Source organism: Petromyzon marinus, unplaced genomic scaffold (genome assembly GCF_048934315.1).
Source record: "Petromyzon marinus isolate PM22_M1 ecotype Great Lakes invasive population unplaced genomic scaffold, UKy_Petmar_22M1.pri1.0 PM_Scaffold_17, whole genome shotgun sequence".
Classification (NCBI taxonomy): domain Eukaryota; kingdom Metazoa; phylum Chordata; class Hyperoartia; order Petromyzontiformes; family Petromyzontidae; genus Petromyzon; species Petromyzon marinus.
In genome coordinates, this window is record NW_027423135.1 from 1,614,129 (window position 1) to 1,631,082 (window position 16,954).

The following is a 16,954-nucleotide window of genomic DNA, read 5'->3' on the forward strand; positions in this document are numbered from 1 at the left end:
TCTATGGCTCCATGTTAAGAGATAGGGAACCGGTTCCCATAGAAAGTCTAGCTCCATGTTAAGAGATAGGGAACCGGTTCCCATATAAAGTCTATGGCTCCATGTTAAGAGATAGGGAACCGGTTCCCGTAGAAAGTCTATGGCCCCATTTTAAGAGATAGGGAACCGGTTCCCGTAGAAAGTCTATGGCCCCATGTTAAGAGATAGGGAACCGGTTCCCATAGAAAGTTTTTGGCTCCATGTTAAGAGATAGGGAACCGGCTCCCATAGAAAGTCTATAGCTCAATGTTAAGAGATCGGGAACCGGTTCCCATAGAAAGTCTATAGCTCAATGTTAAGATATAGGGAACCGGTTCCCATAGAAAGTCTATGGCTCCATGTTAAGAGATAGGGAACCGGTTCCCATAGAAAGTCTATGGCTCCATGTTAAGAGATAGGGAACCGGTTCCCATAGAAGGTCTACGGCTCCATGTTAAGAGATAGGGAACCGGTTCCCATAGTAAGTCTATGGCTCCATATTAAGAGATAGGGAACCGGTTCCCATAGAAAGTCTATGGCTCCATGTTAAGAGATAGGGAACCGGTTCCCATAGAAAGTCTATGGCTCCATATTAAGAGATAGGGAACCGGTTCCCATAGAACGTCTATGGCTCCATGTTAAGAGATAGGAAACCGGTTCCCATAGAAAGTCTAGCTCAATGTTAAGAGATAGGGAACCGGTTCCTCTAGAAAGTCTATGGCTCCATATTAAGAGATAGGGAACCGGTTCCCATAGAAAGTCTATGGCTCCATGTTAAGAGATCGGGAACCGGTTCCCATAGAAAGTCTATGGCTCCATATTAAGAGATAGGGAACCGGTTCCCATAGAAAGTCTATGGCTCCATGCTAAGAGATAGGGAACCGGTTCCCATAGAAAGTCTAGCTCAATGTTAAGAGATAGGGAACCGGTTCCCATAGAAATTCTATGGCTCCATGTTAAGAGATCGGCAACCGGTTCCCGTAGAAAGTCAATGGCTCCATGTTAAGAGATAGGGAACCGGTTCCCATAGAAAGTCTAGCTCAATGTTAAGAGATAGGGAACCGGTTCCCATAGAAATTCTATGGCTCCATGTTAAGAGATCGGCAACCGGTTCACGTAGAAAGTCTATGGCTCCATGTTAAGAGATAGGAAACCGGTTCCCATAGAAAGTCTAGCTCAATGTTAAGAGATAGGGAACCGGTTCCCGTATAAAGTCCATGGCTCCATGTTAAGAGATAGGGAACCGGTTCCCATAGAAAGTCTATGGCTCCATATTAAGAGATAGGGAACCGGTTCCCATAGAAAGTCTATGGCTCCATGTTAAGAGATCGGGAACCGGTTCCCATAGAAAGTCTATGGCTCCCTATTAAGACATAGGGAACCGGTTCCCATTGAAAGTCTATGGCTCCATGTTAAGAGATAGGGAATCGGTTCCATAGAAAGTCTATAGCTCAATGTTAAGATATAGGGAACCGGTTCCCATAGAAAGTCTATGGTTCCATGTTAAGAGATAGGGAACCGGTTCCCATAGAAAGTCTAGCTCCATGTTAAGAGATAGGGAACCGGTTCCCATAGAAAGTCTATGGCTCCATGTTAAGAGATTGGGAACCGGTTCCCATAGAAAGTCTATGGCTCCATATTAAGAGATAGGGAACCGGTTCCCATAGAAAGTCTATGGCTCCATGTTAAGAAATAGGGAACCGGTTCCCATAGAAAGTCTATGGCCCCATGTTAAGAGTTAGGGAACCGCTTCCCGTAGAAAGTCTATGGCCCCATGTTAAGAGATAGGAAACCGGTTCCCGTATAAAGTCTATGGCTCCATGTTAAGAGATAGGAAATCGGTTCCATAGAAAGTCTATAGCTCAATGTTAAGATATAGGGAACCGGTTCCCATAGAGAGTCTATGGTTCCATGTTAAGAGATAGGGAACCGGTTCCCATAGAAAGTCTAGCTCCATGTTAAGAGATAGGGAACCGGTTCCCATAGAAAGTCTACGGCTCCATGTTAAGAGATAGGGAACCGGTTCCCATAGAAAGTCTATGGCTCCATATTAAGAGATAGGGAACCGGTTCCCATAGAAAGTCTATGGCTCCATGTTAAGACATAGGAAACCGGTTCCCATAGAAAGTCTAGCTCAATGTTAAGAGATAGGGAACCGGTTCCCATAGAAAGTCTATAGCTCAATGTTAATATATAGGGAATCGGTTCCCATAGAAAGTCTATGGCTCCATGTTAAGAGATAGGGAACCGGTTCCCATAGAAAGTCTATGGCTCCATGTTAAGAGATAGGGAACCGGTTCCCATAGAAAGTCTAGCTCCACGTTAAGAGATAGGGAACCGGTTCCCATAGAAAGTCTATGGCTCCATGTTAAGAGATAGGGAACCGGTTCCCGTAGAAAGTCTATGGCCCCATGTTAAGAGAAAGGGAACCGGTTCCCGTAGAAAGTCTATGGCCCCATGTTAAGAGATCGGGAACCGGTTCCCATAGAAAGTCTATGGCTCCATGTTAAGAGATAGGGAACCGGTTCCCATAGAAAGTCTATAGCTCAATGTTAAGATATAGGGAACCGGTTCCCATAGAAAGTCTATGGCTCCATGTTAAGAGATAGTTAACCGGTTCCCGTAGAAAGTCTATGGCTCCATGTTAAGAGATAGGGAACCGGTTTCCATAGAAAGTCTATGGCTCCATGTTAAGAGATAGGGAACCGGTTCCCATAGAAAGTCTATGGCTCCATATTAAGAGATAGGGAACCGGTTCCCATAGAAAGTCTATGGCTCCATGTTAAGAGATAGGGAACCGGTTCCCATAGAAAGTCTATGGCTCCATATTAAGAGATAGGGAACCGGTTCCCATAGAAAGTCTATGGCTCCATGCTAAGAGATAGGGAACCGGTTCCCATAGAAAGTCTAGTTCAATGTTAAGAGATAGGGAACCGGTTCCCATACAAATTCTATGGCTCCATGTTAAGAGATCAGCAACCGGTTCCCGTACAAAGTCTATGGCTCCATGTTAAGAGATAGGGAACCGGTTCCCATAGAAAGTCTAGCTCAATGTTAAGAGATAGGGAACCGGTTCCCGTAGAAAGTCCATGGCTCCATGTTAAGAGATAGGGAACCGGTTCCCATAGAAAGTCTATGGCTCCATATTAAGAGATAGGGAACCGGTTCCCATAGAAAGTCTATGGCTCCATGTTAAGAGATCGGGAACCGGTTCCCATAGAAAGTCTATGGCTCCATATTAAGAGATAGGGAACCGGTTCCCATAGAAAGTCTATGGCTCCATGTTAAGAGATAGGGAACCGGTTCCCATAGAAAGTCTAGGGCTCCATGTTAAGAGATCGGGAACCGGTTCCCATAGAAAGTCTATGGCTCCATATTAAGAGATAGGGAACCGGTTCCCATAGAAAGTCTATGGCTCCATGTTAAGAGATAGGGAACCGGTTCCCATAGAAAGTCTATGGCTCCATGTTACGAGATAGGGAACCGGTTCCCATAGAAAGTCTATGGCTCCATGTTAAGAAATAGGGAACCGGTTCCCGTAGGAAAGTATATGGCCCCATGTTAAGAGTTAGGGAACCGCTTCCCGTAGAAAGTCTATGGCCCCATGTTAAGAGATAGGAAACCGGTTCCCGTATAAAGTCTATGGCTCCATGTTAAGAGATAGGGAATCGGTTCCATAGAAAGTCTATAGCTCAATGTTAAGATATAGGGAACCGGTTCCCATAGAAAGTCTATGGTTCCATGTTAAGAGATAGGGAACCGGTTCCCATAGAAAGTCTAGCTCCATGTTAAGAGATAGGGAACCGGTTCCCATAGAAAGTCTATGGCTGCATGTTAAGAGATTGGGAACCGGTTCCCATAGAAAGTCTATGGCTCCATATTAAGAGATAGGGAACCGGTTCCCATAGAAAGTCTATGGCTCCATGTTAAGAAATAGGGAACCGGTTCCCATAGAAAGTCTATGGCTCCATATTAAGAGAGAGGGAACCGGTTCCCATAGAAAGTCTATGGCTCCATGTTAAGAGATCGGGAACCGGTTCCCATAGAAAGTCTATGGCTCCATATTAAGAGATAGGAAACCGGTTCCCATAGAAAGTCTATGGCTCCATGTTAAGAGATAGGGAACCGGTTCCCATAGAAAGTCTAGCTCCATGTTAAGAGATAGGGAACCGGTTCCCATATAAAGTCTATGGCTCCATGTTAAGAGATAGGGAACCGGTTCCCGTAGAAAGTCTATGGCCCCATTTTAAGAGATAGGGAACCGGTTCCCGTAGAAAGTCTATGGCCCCATGTTAAGAGATAGGGAACCGGTTCCCATAGAAAGTTTTTGTCTCCATGTTAAGAGATAGGGAACCGGCTCCCATAGAAAGTCTTTAGCTCAATGTTAAGAGATCGGGAACCGGTTCCCATAGAAAGTCTATAGCTCAATGTTAAGATATAGGGAACCGGTTCCCATAGAAAGTCTATGGCTCCATGTTAAGAGATAGGGAACCGGTTCCCATAGAAAGTCTATGGCTCCATGTTAAGAGATAGGGAACCGGTTCCCATAGAAGGTCTACGGCTCCATGTTAAGAGATAGGGAACCGGTTCCCATAGTAAGTCTATGGCTCCATATTAAGAGATAGGGAACCGGTTCCCATAGAAAGTCTATGGCTCCATGTTAAGAGATAGGGAACCGGTTCCCATAGAAAGTCTATGGCTCCATATTAAGAGATAGGGAACCGGTTCCCATAGAACGTCTATGGCTCCATGTTAAGAGATAGGAAACCGGTTCCCATAGAAAGTCTAGCTCAATGTTAAGAGATAGGGAACCGGTTCCTCTAGAAAGTCTATGGCTCCATATTAAGAGATAGGGAACCGGTTCCCATAGAAAGTCTATGGCTCCATGTTAAGAGATCGGGAACCGGTTCCCATAGAAAGTCTATGGCTCCATATTAAGAGATAGGGAACCGGTTCCCATAGAAAGTCTATGGCTCCATGCTAAGAGATAGGGAACCGGTTCCCATAGAAAGTCTAGCTCAATGTTAAGAGATAGGGAACCGGTTCCCATAGAAATTCTATGGCTCCATGTTAAGAGATCGGCAACCGGTTCCCGTAGAAAGTCAATGGCTCCATGTTAAGAGATAGGGAACCGGTTCCCATAGAAAGTCTAGCTCAATGTTAAGAGATAGGGAACCGGTTCCCATAGAAATTCTATGGCTCCATGTTAAGAGATCGGCAACCGGTTCACGTAGAAACTCTATGGCTCCATGTTAAGAGATAGGAAACCGGTTCCCATAGAAAGTCTAGCTCAATGTTAAGAGATAGGGAACCGGTTCCCGTATAAAGTCCATGGCTCCATGTTAAGAGATAGGGAACCGGTTCCCATAGAAAGTCTATGGCTCCATATTAAGAGATAGGGAACCGGTTCCCATAGAAAGTCTATGGCTCCATGTTAAGAGATCGGGAACCGGTTCCCATAGAAAGTCTATGGCTCCCTATTAAGACATAGGGAACCGGTTCCCATTGAAAGTCTATGGCTCCATGTTAAGAGATAGGGAACCGGTTCCCATAGAAAGTCTAGGGCTCCATATTAAGAGATAGGGAACCGGTTCCCATAGAAAGTCTATGGCTCCATGTTAAGAGATCGGGAACCGGTTCCCATAGAAAGTCTATGGCTCCATATTAAGAGATAGGGAACCGGTTCCCATAGAAAGTCTATGGCTCCATGTTAAGAGATAGGGAACCGGTTCCCATAGAAAGTCTATGGCTCCATGTTAAGAGATAGGGAACCGGTTCCCATAGAAAGTCTATGGCTCCATGTTAAGAAATAGGGAACCAGTTCCCGTAGAAAGTATATGGCCCCATGTTAAGAGTTAGGGAACCGCTTCCCGTAGAAAGTCTATGGCCCCATGTTAAGAGATAGGAAACCGGTTCCCGTATAAAGTCTATGGCTCCATGTTAAGAGATAGGGAATCGGTTCCATAGAAAGTCTATAGCTCAATGTTAAGATATAGGGAACCGGTTCCCATAGAAAGTCTATGGTTCCATGTTAAGAGATAGGGAACTGGTTCCCATAGAAAGTCTAGCTCCATGTTAAGAGATAGGGAACCGGTTCCCATAGAAAGTCTATGGCTCCATGTTAAGAGATTGGGAACCGGTTCCCATAGAAAGTCTATGGCTCCATATTAAGAGATAGGGAACCGGTTCCCATAGAAAGTCTATGGCTCCATGTTAAGAAATAGGGAACCGGTTCCCATAGAAAGTCTATGGCTCCATATTAAGAGAGAGGGAACCGGTTCCCATAGAAAGTCTATGGCTCCATGTTAAGAGATCGGGAACCGGTTCCCATAGAAAGTCTATGGCTCCATATTAAGAGATAGGGAACCGGTTCCCATAGAAAGTCTATGGCTCCATGTTAAGAGATAGGGAACCGGTTCCCATAGAAAGTCTAGCTCCATGTTAAGAGATAGGGAACCGGTTCCCATATAAAGTCTATGGCTCCATGTTAAGAGATAGGGAACCGGTTCCCGTAGAAAGTCTATGGCCCCATTTTAAGAGATAGGGAACCGGTTCCCGTAGAAAGTCTATGGCCCCATGTTAAGAGATAGGGAACCGGTTCCCATCGAAAGTTTATGGCTCCATGTTAAGAGATAGGGAACCGGTTCCCATAGAAAGTCTATAGCTCAATGTTAAGAGATCGGGAACCGGTTCCCATAGAAAGTCTATAGCTCAATGTTAAGATATAGGGAACCGGTTCCCATTGAAAGTCTATGGCTCCATGTTAAGAGATAGGGAACCGGTTCCCGTAGAAAGTCTATGGCTCCATGTTAAGAGATAGGGAACCGGTTCCCATAGAAGGTCTACGGCTCCATGTTAAGAGATAGGGAACCGGTTCCCATAGTAAGTCTATGGCTCCATATTAAGAGATAGGGAACCGGTTCCCATAGAAAGTCTATGGCTCCATGTTAAGAAATAGGAAACCGGTTCCCAAAGAAAGTCTAGCTCAATGTTAAGAGATAGGCAACCGGTTCCTCTAGAAAGTCTATGGCTCCATATTAAGAGATAGGGAACCGGTTCCCATAGAAAGTCTATGGCTCCATGCTAAGAGATAGGGAACCGGTTCCCATAGAAAGTCTAGCTCAATGTTAAGAGATAGGGAACCGGTTCCCATAGAAATTCTATGGCTCCATGTTAAGAGATCGGCAACCGGTTCCCGTAGAAAGTCTATGGCTCCATGTTAAGAGATAGGGAACCGGTTCCCATAGAAAGTCTAGCTCAATGTTAAGAGATAGGGAACCGGTTCCCATAGAAATTCTATGGCTCCATGTTAAGAGATCGGCAACCGGTTCACGTAGAAAGTCTATGGCTCCATGTTAAGAGATAGGAAACCGGTTCCCATATAAAGTCTAGCTCAATGTTAAGAGATAGGGAACCGGTTCCCGTAGAAAGTCTATGGCCCCATTTTAAGAGATAGGGAACCGGTTCCCGTAGAAAGTCTATGGCCCCATGTTAAGAGATAGGGAACCGGTTCCCATCGAAAGTTTATGGCTCCATGTTAAGAGATAGGGAACCGGTTCCCATAGAAAGTCTATAGCTCAATGTTAAGAGATCGGGAACCGGTTCCCATAGAAAGTCTATAGCTCAATGTTAAGATATAGGGAACCGGTTCCCATTGAAAGTCTATGGCTCCATGTTAAGAGATAGGGAACCGGTTCCCGTAGAAAGTCTATGGCTCCATGTTAAGAGATAGGGAACCGGTTCCCATAGAAGGTCTACGGCTCCATGTTAAGAGATAGGGAACCGGTTCCCATAGTAAGTCTATGGCTCCATATTAAGAGATAGGGAACCGGTTCCCATAGAAAGTCTATGGCTCCATGTTAATAGATAGGGAACCGGTTCCCATAGAAAGTCTATGGCTCCATATTAAGAGATAGGGAACCGGTTCCCATAGAACGTCTATGGCTCCATGTTAAGAGATAGGAAACCGGTTCCCAAAGAAAGTCTAGCTCAATGTTAAGAGATAGGCAACCGGTTCCTCTAGAAAGTCTATGGCTCCATATTAAGAGATAGGGAACCGGTTCCCATAGAAAGTCTATGGCTCCATGCTAAGAGATAGGGAACCGGTTCCCATAGAAAGTCTAGCTCAATGTTAAGAGATAGGGAACCGGTTCCCATAGAAATTCTATGGCTCCATGTTAAGAGATCGGCAACCGGTTCCCGTAGAAAGTCTATGGCTCCATGTTAAGAGATAGGGAACCGGTTCCCATAGAAAGTCTAGCTCAATGTTAAGAGATAGGGAACCGGTTCCCATAGAAATTCTATGGCTCCATGTTAAGAGATCGGCAACCGGTTCACGTAGAAAGTCTATGGCTCCATGTTAAGAGATAGGAAACCGGTTCCCATAGAAAGTCTAGCTCAATGTTAAGAGATAGGGAACCGGTTCCCGTATAAAGTCCATGGCTCCATGTTAAGAGATAGGGAACCGGTTCCCATAGAAAGTCTATGGCTCCATATTAAGAGATAGGGAACCGGTTCCCATAGAAAGTCTATGGCTCCATGTTAAGAGATCGGGAACCGGTTCCCATAGAAAGTCTATGGCTCCCTATTAAGACATAGGGAACCGGTTCCCATTGAAAGTCTATGGCTCCATGTTAAGAGATAGGGAACCGGTTCCCATAGAAAGTCTAGGGCTCCATATTAAGAGATAGGGAACCGGTTCCCATAGAAAGTCTATGGCTCCATGTTAAGAGATCGGGAACCGGTTCCCGTAGAAAGTCTATGGCTCCATGTTAAGAGATAGGGAACCGGTTCCCATAGAAAGTCTAGCTCAATGTTAAGAGATAGGGAACCGGTTCCCATAGAAATTCTATGGCTCCATGTTAAGAGATCGGCAACCGGTTCACGTAGAAAGTCTATGGCTCCATGTTAAGAGATAGGAAACCGGTTCCCATAGAAAGTCTAGCTCAATGTTAAGAGATAGGGAACCGGTTCCCGTATAAAGTCCATGGCTCCATGTTAAGAGATAGGGAACCGGTTCCCATAGAAAGTCTATGGCTCCATATTAAGAGATAGGGAACCGGTTCCCATAGAAAGTCTATGGCTCCATGTTAAGAGATCGGGAACCGGTTCCCATAGAAAGTCTATGGCTCCCTATTAAGACATAGGGAACCGGTTCCCATTGAAAGTCTATGGCTCCATGTTAAGAGATAGGGAATCGGTTCCATAGAAAGTCTATAGCTCAATGTTAAGATATAGGGAACCGGTTCCCATAGAAAGTCTATGGTTCCATGTTAAGAGATAGGGAACCGGTTCCCATCGAAAGTTTATGGCTCCATGTTAAGAGATAGGGAACCGGTTCCCATAGAAAGTCTATAGCTCAATGTTAAGAGATCGGGAACCGGTTCCCATAGAAAGTCTATAGCTCAATGTTAAGATATAGGGAACCGGTTCCCATAGAAAGTCTATAGCTCCATGTTAAGAGATAGGGAACCGGTTCCCGTAGAAAGTCTATGGCTCCATGTTAAGAGATAGGGAACCGGTTCCCATAGAAGGTCTACGGCTCCATGTTAAGAGATAGGGAACCGGTTCCCATAGTAAGTCTATGGCTCCATATTAAGAGATAGGGAACCGGTTCCCATAGAAAGTCTATGGCTCCATGTTAAGAGATAGGGAACCGGTTCCCATAGAAAGTCTATGGCTCCATATTAAGAGATAGGGAACCGGTTCCCATAGAACGTCTATGGCTCCATGTTAAGAGATAGGAAACCGGTTCCCAAAGAAAGTCTAGCTCAATGTTAAGAGATAGGGAACCGGTTCCTCTAGAAAGTCTATGGCTCCATATTAAGAGATAGGGAACCGGTTCCCATAGAAAGTCTATGGCTCCATGTTAAGAGATCGGGAACCGGTTCCCATAGAAAGTCTATGGCTCCATATTAAGAGATAGGGAACCGGTTCCCATAGAAAGTCTATGGCTCCATGCTAAGAGATAGGGAACCGGTTCCCATAGAAAGTCTAGCTCAATGTTAAGAGATAGGGAACCGGTTCCCATAGAAATTCTATGGCTCCATGTTAAGAGATCGGCAACCGGTTCCCGTAGAAAGTCTATGGCTCCATGTTAAGAGATAGGGAACCGGTTCCCATAGAAAGTCTAGCTCAATGTTAAGAGATAGGGAACCGGTTCCCATAGAAATTCTATGGCTCCATGTTAAGAGATCGGCAACCGGTTCACGTAGAAAGTCTATGGCTCCATGTTAAGAGATAGGAAACCGGTTCCCATAGAAAGTCTAGCTCAATGTTAAGAGATAGGGAACCGGTTCCCGTATAAAGTCCATGGCTCCATGTTAAGAGATAGGGAACCGGTTCCCATAGAAAGTCTATGGCTCCATATTAAGAGATAGGGAACCGGTTCCCATAGAAAGTCTATGGCTCCATGTTAAGAGATCGGGAACCGGTTCCCATAGAAAGTCTATGGCTCCCTATTAAGACATAGGGAACCGGTTCCCATTGAAAGTCTATGGCTCCATGTTAAGAGATAGGGAACCGGTTCCCATAGAAAGTCTAGGGCTCCATATTAAGAGATAGGGAACCGGTTCCCATAGAAAGTCTATGGCTCCATGTTAAGAGATCGGGAACCGGTTCCCATAGAAAGTCTATGGCTCCATATTAAGAGATAGGGAACCGGTTCCCATAGAAAGTCTATGGCTCCATGTTAAGAGATAGGGAACCGGTTCCCATAGAAAGTCTATGGCTCCATGTTAAGAGATAGGGAACCGGTTCCCATAGAAAGTCTATGGCTCCATGTTAAGAAATAGGGAACCAGTTCCCGTAGAAAGTATATGGCCCCATGTTAAGAGTTAGGGAACCGCTTCCCGTAGAAAGTCTATGGCCCCATGTTAAGAGATAGGAAACCGGTTCCCGTATAAAGTCTATGGCTCCATGTTAAGAGATAGGGAATCGGTTCCATAGAAAGTCTATAGCTCAATGTTAAGATATAGGGAACCGGTTCCCATAGAAAGTCTATGGTTCCATGTTAAGAGATAGGGAACCGGTTCCCATAGAAAGTCTAGCTCCATGTTAAGAGATAGGGAACCGGTTCCCATAGAAAGTCTATGGCTCCATGTTAAGAGATTGGGAACCGGTTCCCATAGAAAGTCTATGGCTCCATATTAAGAGATAGGGAACCGGTTCCCATAGAAAGTCTATGGCTCCATGTTAAGAAATAGGGAACCGGTTCCCATAGAAAGTCTATGGCTCCATATTAAGAGAGAGGGAACCGGTTCCCATAGAAAGTCTATGGCTCCATGTTAAGAGATCGGGAACCGGTTCCCATAGAAAGTCTATGGCTCCATATTAAGAGATAGGGAACCGGTTCCCATAGAAAGTCTATGGCTCCATGTTAAGAGATAGGGAACCGGTTCCCATAGAAAGTCTAGCTCCATGTTAAGAGATAGGGAACCGGTTCCCATATAAAGTCTATGGCTCCATGTTAAGAGATAGGGAACCGGTTCCCGTAGAAAGTCTATGGCCCCATTTTAAGAGATAGGGAACCGGTTCCCGTAGAAAGTCTATGGCCCCATGTTAAGAGATAGGGAACCGGTTCCCATCGAAAGTTTATGGCTCCATGTTAAGAGATAGGGAACCGGTTCCCATAGAAAGTCTATAGCTCAATGTTAAGAGATCGGGAACCGGTTCCCATAGAAAGTCTATAGCTCAATGTTAAGATATAGGGAACCGGTTCCCATTGAAAGTCTATGGCTCCATGTTAAGAGATAGGGAACCGGTTCCCGTAGAAAGTCTATGGCTCCATGTTAAGAGATAGGGAACCGGTTCCCATAGAAGGTCTACGGCTCCATGTTAAGAGATAGGGAACCGGTTCCCATAGTAAGTCTATGGCTCCATATTAAGAGATAGGGAACCGGTTCCCATAGAAAGTCTATGGCTCCATGTTAATAGATAGGGAACCGGTTCCCATAGAAAGTCTATGGCTCCATATTAAGAGATAGGAAACCGGTTCCCAAAGAAAGTCTAGCTCAATGTTAAGAGATAGGGAACCGGTTCCTCTAGAAAGTCTATGGCTCCATATTAAGAGATAGGGAACCGGTTCCCATAGAAAGTCTATGGCTCCATGCTAAGAGATAGGGAACCGGTTCCCATAGAAAGTCTAGCTCAATGTTAAGAGATAGGGAACCGGTTCCCATAGAAATTCTATGGTTCCATGTTAAGAGATCGGCAACCGGTTCCCGTAGAAAGTCTATGGCTCCATGTTAAGAGATAGGGAACCGGTTCCCATAGAAAGTCTAGCTCAATGTTAAGAGATAGGGAACCGGTTCCCATAGAAATTCTATGGCTCCATGTTAAGAGATCGGCAACCGGTTCACGTAGAAAGTCTATGGCTCCATGTTAAGAGATAGGAAACCGGTTCCCATAGAAAGTCTAGCTCAATGTTAAGAGATAGGGAACCGGTTCCCGTATAAAGTCCATGGCTCCATGTTAAGAGATAGGGAACCGGTTCCCATAGAAAGTCTATGGCTCCATATTAAGAGATAGGGAACCGGTTCCCATAGAAAGTCTATGGCTCCATGTTAAGAGATCGGGAACCGGTTCCCATAGAAAGTCTATGGCTCCCTATTAAGACATAGGGAACCGGTTCCCATTGAAAGTCTATGGCTCCATGTTAAGAGATAGGGAACCGGTTCCCATAGAAAGTCTAGGGCTCCATATTAAGAGATAGGGAACCGGTTCCCATAGAAAGTCTATGGCTCCATGTTAAGAGATTGGGAACCGGTTCCCATAGAAAGTCTATGGCTCCATATTAAGAGATAGGGAACCGGTTCCCATAGAAAGTCTATGGCTCCATGTTAAGAGATAGGGAACCGGTTCCCATAGAAAGTCTATGGCTCCATGTTAAGAGATAGGGAACCGGTTCCCATAGAAAGTCTATGGCTCCATGTTAAGAAATAGGGAACCAGTTCCCGTAGAAAGTATATGGCCCCATGTTAAGAGTTAGGGAACCGCTTCCCGTAGAAAGTCTATGGCCCCATGTTAAGAGATAGGAAACCGGTTCCCGTATAAAGTCTATGGCTCCATGTTAAGAGATAGGGAATCGGTTCCATAGAAAGTCTATAGCTCAATGTTAAGATATAGGGAACCGGTTCCCATAGAAAGTCTATGGTTCCATGTTAAGAGATAGGGAACCGGTTCCCATAGAAAGTCTAGCTCCATGTTAAGAGATAGGGAACCGGTTCCCATAGAAAGTCTATGGCTCCATGTTAAGAGATTGGGAACCGGTTCCCATAGAAAGTCTATGGCTCCATATTAAGAGATAGGGAACCGGTTCCCATAGAAAGTCTATGGCTCCATGTTAAGAAATAGGGAACCGGTTCCCATAGAAAGTCTATGGCTCCATATTAAGAGAGAGGGAACCGGTTCCCATAGAAAGTCTATGGCTCCATGTTAAGAGATCGGGAACCGGTTCCCATAGAAAGTCTATGGCTCCATATTAAGAGATAGGGAACCGGTTCCCATAGAAAGTCTATGGCTCCATGTTAAGAGATAGGGAACCGGTTCCCATAGAAAGTCTAGCTCCATGTTAAGAGATAGGGAACCGGTTCCCATATAAAGTCTATGGCTCCATGTTAAGAGATAGGGAACCGGTTCCCGTAGAAAGTCTATGGCCCCATTTTAAGAGATAGGGAACCGGTTCCCGTAGAAAGTCTATGGCCCCATGTTAAGAGATAGGGAACCGGTTCCCATCGAAAGTTTATGGCTCCATGTTAAGAGATAGGGAACCGGTTCCCATAGAAAGTCTATAGCTCAATGTTAAGAGATCGGGAACCGGTTCCCATAGAAAGTCTATAGCTCAATGTTAAGATATAGGGAACCGGTTCCCATAGAAAGTCTATAGCTCCATGTTAAGAGTTAGGGAACCGCTTCCCGTAGAAAGTCTATGGCCCCATGTTAAGAGATAGGAAACCGGTTCCCGTATAAAGTCTATGGCTCCATGTTAAGAGATAGGGAATCGGTTCCATAGAAAGTCTATAGCTCAATGTTAAGATATAGGGAACCGGTTCCCATAGAAAGTCTATGGTTCCATGTTAAGAGATAGGGAACCGGTTCCCATAGAAAGTCTAGCTCCATGTTAAGAGATAGGGAACCGGTTCCCATAGAAAGTCTACGGCTCCATGTTAAGAGATAGGGAACCGGTTCCCATAGAAAGTCTATGGCTCCATATTAAGAGATAGGGAACCGGTTCCCATAGAAAGTCTACGGCTCCATGTTAAGAGATAGGGAACCGGTTCCCATAGAAAGTCTATGGCTCCATGTTAAGAGATAGGGAACCGGTTCCCATAGAAGGTCTACGGCTCCATGTTAAGAGATAGGGAACCGGTTCCCATAGTAAGTCTATGGCTCCATATTAAGAGATAGGGAACCGGTTCCCATAGAAAGTCTATGGCTCCATGTTAAGAGATAGGGAACCGGTTCCCATAGAAAGTCTATGGCTCCATATTAAGAGATAGGAAACCGGTTCCCATAGAACGTCTATGGCTCCATGTTAAGAGATAGGAAACCGGTTCCCAAAGAAAGTCTAGCTCAATGTTAAGAGATAGGGAACCGGTTCCTCTAGAAAGTCTATGGCTCCATATTAAGAGATAGGGAACCGGTTCCCATAGAAAGTCTATGGCTCCCTGTTAAGAGATCGGGAACCGGTTCCCATAGAAAGTCTATGGCTCCATATTAAGAGATAGGGAACCGGTTCCTATAGAAAGTCTATGGCTCCATGCTAAGAGATAGGGAACCGGTTCCCATAGAAAGTCTAGCTCAATGTTAAGAGATAGGGAACCGGTTCCCATAGAAATTCTATGGCTCCATGTTAAGAGATCGGCAACCGGTTCCCGTAGAAAGTCTATGGCTCCATGTTAAGAGATAGGGAACCGGTTCCCATAGAAAGTCTAGCTCAATGTTAAGAGATAGGGAACCGGTTCCCATAGAAATTCTATGGCTCCATGTTAAGAGATCGGCAACCGGTTCACGTAGAAAGTCTATGGCTCCATGTTAAGAGATAGGAAACCGGTTCCCATAGAAAGTCTAGCTCAATGTTAAGAGATAGGGAACCGGTTCCCGTATAAAGTCCATGGCTCCATGTTAAGAGATAGGGAACCGGTTCCCATAGAAAGTCTATGGCTCCATATTAAGAGATAGGGAACCGGTTCCCATAGAAAGTCTATGGCTCCATGTTAAGAGATCGGGAACCGGTTCCCATAGAAAGTCTATGGCTCCCTATTAAGACATAGGGAACCGGTTCCCATTGAAAGTCTATGGCTCCATGTTAAGAGATAGGGAACCGGTTCCCATAGAAAGTCTAGGGCTCCATATTAAGAGATAGGGAACCGGTTCCCATAGAAAGTCTATGGCTCCATGTTAAGAGATCGGGAACCGGTTCCCATAGAAAGTCTATGGCTCCATATTAAGAGATAGGAAACCGGTTCCCATAGAAAGTCTATGGCTCCATGTTAAGAGATAGGGAACCGGTTCCCATAGAAAGTCTATGGCTCCATGTTAAGAGATAGGGAACCGGTTCCCATAGAAAGTCTATGGCTCCATGTTAAGAAATAGGGAACCAGTTCCCGTAGAAAGTATATGGCCCCATGTTAAGAGTTAGGGAACCGCTTCCCGTAGAAAGTCTATGGCCCCATGTTAAGAGATAGGAAACCGGTTCCCGTATAAAGTCTATGGCTCCATGTTAAGAGATAGGGAATCGGTTCCATAGAAAGTCTATAGCTCAATGTTAAGATATAGGGAACCGGTTCCCATAGAAAGTCTATGGTTCCATGTTAAGAGATAGGGAACCGGTTCCCATAGAAAGTCTAGCTCCATGTTAAGAGATAGGGAACCGGTTCCCATAGAAAGTCTAGCTCAATGTTAAGAGATAGGGAACCGGTTCCCATAGAAATTCTATGGCTCCATGTTAAGAGATCGGCAACCGGTTCCCGTAGAAAGTCTATGGCTCCATGTTAAGAGATAGGGAACCGGTTCCCATAGAAAGTCTAGCTCAATGTTAAGAGATAGGGAACCGGTTCCCATAGAAATTCTATGGCTCCATGTTAAGAGATCGGCAACCGGTTCACGTAGAAAGTCTATGGCTCCATGTTAAGAGATAGGAAACCGGTTCCCATAGAAAGTCTAGCTCAATGTTAAGAGATAGGGAACCGGTTCCCGTATAAAGTCCATGGCTCCATGTTAAGAGATAGGGAACCGGTTCCCATAGAAAGTCTATGGCTCCATATTAAGAGATAGGGAACCGGTTCCCATAGAAAGTCTATGGCTCCATGTTAAGAGATCGGGAACCGGTTCCCATAGAAAGTCTATGGCTCCCTATTAAGACATAGGGAACCGGTTCCCATTGAAAGTCTATGGCTCCATGTTAAGAGATGGAACCGGTTCCCATAGAAAGTCTAGGGCTCCATATTAAGAGATAGGGAACCGGTTCCCATAGAAAGTCTATGGCTCCATGTTAAGAGATCGGGAACCGGTTCCCATAGAAAGTCTATGGCTCCATATTAAGAGATAGGGAACCGGTTCCCATAGAAAGTCTATGGCTCCATGTTAAGAGATAGGGAACCGGTTCCCATAGAAAGTCTATGGCTCCATGTTAAGAGATAGGGAACCGGTTCCCATAGAAAGTCTATGGCTCCATGTTAAGAAATAGGGAACCAGTTCCCGTAGAAAGTATATGGCCCCATGTTAAGAGTTAGGGAACCGCTTCCCGTAGAAAGTCTATGGCCCCATGTTAAGAGATAGGAAACCGGTTCCCGTATAAAGTCTATGGCTCCATGTTAAGAGATAGGGAATCGGTTCCATAGAAAGTCTATAGCTCAATGTTAAGATATAGGGAACCGGTTCCCATAGAAAGTCTATGGTTCCATGTTAAGAGATAGGGAACCGGTTCCCATAGAAA